Below are 3,430 nucleotides of genomic sequence, written 5' to 3' on the forward strand. Positions count from 1 at the left end.
TTCAGTTTGAAAAATGGAGGCGTTGAATTTATTATTGTTCCTGATTTTTTTTATGATTGTAAGAAGGGGGGTGATTTTCTTGAATTTGATAACATAGGTGAGTAATTGATCACTCATGTCCTCTGGGTGAGTACCTGCTTGAGTACTGGTCAGGATCTTTATTAGTAAGGATCCAGTCCAGGATGCTGTCTTTGTTTTTGGGTTTACCTAGTCTGGTAGGAGTGGATATGAGCTGAGAAAAGCCATGTAGATTTATGCTGCTAGATGGGGAGCTAGATGAGAAGGAATTCCAATCGATGTTGAAGTCACCTAACACTATGGATTCCTGGGGGTGAGTTTGAGTTAACCAGTGGAGAAAGTCCTCTAAGGTTTTGTTATTATTGTTGCCTGGGGGGATGTATGCTATATTTATGCTTTTATGTTTGTTTGGTTGAAGTTTTACAAGTAGAATTTCAGCATTGTTTGTTAGGAGGGGTTGTGGAGAGGCAAGGGAGATTTGTAATGTATTTTTGTAGAGTATGGCTACATCGCCACCTTTACGAGTTATTCGGTCTGCTCTTAGTATATCATACCCTGGTGGGATTATCTGTGTGTCTTTCGTACTTGGTTTAAGCCAGGTTTCTGTGAGACATAGTAGGTCTGGGGAACAAGTAGCTAAAAGGGCATGTAGGTTGTGAATCTTATTGTTTACACTTCTGATGTTTAGATGACAGGTCAGAAGAGAGTTAAAGGGTCTAGAGTTTAGATTGAGAAGTGGAGGGGAGGATAGGGTGGAATTAGAATTGAGTGGAGGGGAAGGGCCAGGGTTGGGGTGGATATCACCATCTGTGGCTAGTCTGCGATTCAGAGTGGTAATGAATTTGAGGGCTTTGAGTGGAAGTTTGTAGTAATGTTTATCATTTGGCCTAATATTGGTAGGTTTGATAATTACATAGCGTTCGAGTTCTAACAAGGAGGGTGAGTAGGGAGTTGAGTCATGGCCTCTGTTGTTAATTATGGGGGAGGGGTTGGTTTGGTAGCCTGGGTGGTGGAAGCCTATGTAAGACCAGGTTTCATATAGGGTAGCTAGGTAAGGGACAAGTAGGAGGGGAAAAAGAGTTAGTATGATAAGCTTCCTGGGTGGTGTCATATTCTGTTTGATCTTAGAGGGCGGTAGTGAGGTACAGGAAGTTAGTGGACAGTAGGGGGAGTGGTTTGAGGTTATAAAAGTATGAGTACTGGGGGCGGGTGAGAATAAGGGGCAGGGCGGGGAGCGGAGCGAGCACGAGTGAGGCGAGTGCTCGCGGAGCGGGGTTTACACTAAGCCACTAGAGCCCAGGTTTCAAGATGTAACTCCAGAATAATTAACTTGCAGGTGAGTAATCTCATCTAAACAAACATCAGGTTCAATTCCTATGCTTTGGGAGCTTGCTTTTAAAAATTTATAGCTGTTTGCCTTAGTTTTAGAGTGTATTCTGTAGTTTAAGTGGAGTATATGCAAACAAGCTTGGATTTTTTGTTTGGGTAAGCCTAGGGAGATTCGTGCTAGTGCTGAGGACCCTTAAATAATACTTTACTTTAAAGTCTATACTAAAATGACCAGATAATGACCTGTTTTGTTTTTACAGGTTGTGGGCAATAGTAGAGTAGTCGTCAAAAGGCGAAGTTCTTTTCTGCCTCACGCTGTGCAGGGAAGACCTGTTTTGTTTTACAGGTTGTGGGCAATAGTAGAGTAGTCGCTCAAGGGCGAAGTTCTTTTCTGCCTCACGCTGTGCAGGGGAAGACCTGTTTTGTTTTTACAGGTTGTGGGCAATAGTAGAGTAGTCGCTCGAAAAGGGCGAAGTTCTTTCTGCCTCACGCTGTGCAGGGAAGACCTGTTTTGTTTTACAGGTTGTGGGCAATAGTAGAGTAGTCGCTCGAAAAGGGCAAAGTTCTTTTCTGCCTCATGCTGTGCAGGGGAAGACCTGTTTTGTTTTTACAGGTTGTGGGCAATAGTAGAGTAGTCGCTCGAAAAGGGCAAAGTTCTTTTCTGCCTCACGCTGTGCAGGGGAAGACCTGTTTTGTTTTTACAGGTTGTGGGCAATAGTAGAGTAGTCGCTCAAGAAGGGCGAAGTTCTTTTCTGCCTCACGCTGTGCAGGGGAAGACCTGTTTTGTTTTTACAGGTTGTGAGCAATAGTAGAGTAGTCACTCGAAAAGGGCGAAGTTCTTTTCTGCCTCACGCTGTGCAGGGGAAGACCTATGCGAGACTTAAAGAAGTGACTTCTAATGATAATTTTGCCAGCAAAATGTACTTAATTCAAGATAATTTAATCAAACTCAATGATACTTTAAGCCAAAGAAAAGTCAAAAAATTCTTGACAGACAAGAATGACTATGCAGAGGGCGTGACCTCAGCATATGGGTTGAAACTGCACAATGCGAATAGAGCTAGCATGATGACAGAAGACACTACTCTAAGAAGTGAGGAGGAAGCAAATTCACTAAGAAGGTCGGAGAGATTACATAGCAAGCCTGGAAATCAGGGTGCTACGAGCTCAAATGAGACAGCAAAAGCGAATGAGAAATGATGTGTTTTAGCAACAAAAAATGCTGAACAAGTAGTCAGACCTAAAGTGAAGGGGGCATATGCCTGCACCAACTCAGCTCAAACTAAGGAAATAGTTACCCAGCACAACAATGAACCAGGAGAGAACATGGGTTCAAGTAACAGCAAGTGGCAGAAACGGAAGGTTCAAAAATTACAACAAGCAATCAAAAAATGGATATGCACAAGTGAACCACAACAGCAGACATTGGAAAAAAATGAATTAACCAAGGATGGCATAGGTACTCTAAACTTTAAAATAGTTAACCTCTCTAATTATGAATTATCTAGAGAGGAATGTTGTGTATTACGCAAAGGCTGGAATTTTGCTCTTGCTCAGAGAGCAGACAAATTAGTTGCTGTAAATGAACTAAGAGACTATGTTAGAAGCCTTAATTTTGACATAATGTTTAACAAACACAATGAAGTAAAAAGTGAATTTTATAAGCCCAGTTGCTTTAACCCACCATTATTGTAAGGAGTTAGAAGTGTTTTTAAACATATGTAAAGCACAAATAGTTGAAACATTGGACAATAGAGCTTATAGGTTCATAATTTTGAGAAATTATATAAAAATGAGGAAGTACTGATATTTAAGGCTGATAAAGGGGGATCTTTGATAGTACTAGATAGGGGATAATATGAGTATAAAATGAGAGAGTTGTGAAAAGACAAAAAATTCTATAAAAACGTGACATTTTCAGGTGTAAAAAGGGATATGCCTTTATAGATTCTTGTATAGAAGAATGGTTCTGCACTGGCAGAGTAGATGAAAAAACAAGAAAGAATCTAACTAATACTAACCCAAAAGTAAGTATGATCTTTGGTATACCAAAGATCCACAAAAACTCAGAAGTCCCCCCCCC

Source organism: Protopterus annectens, chromosome 8.part0 (assembly GCF_019279795.1).
Source record: "Protopterus annectens isolate FY-2018-M chromosome 8.part0, PAN1.0, whole genome shotgun sequence".
NCBI classification, from domain to species: Eukaryota; Metazoa; Chordata; order Ceratodontiformes; family Protopteridae; genus Protopterus; species Protopterus annectens.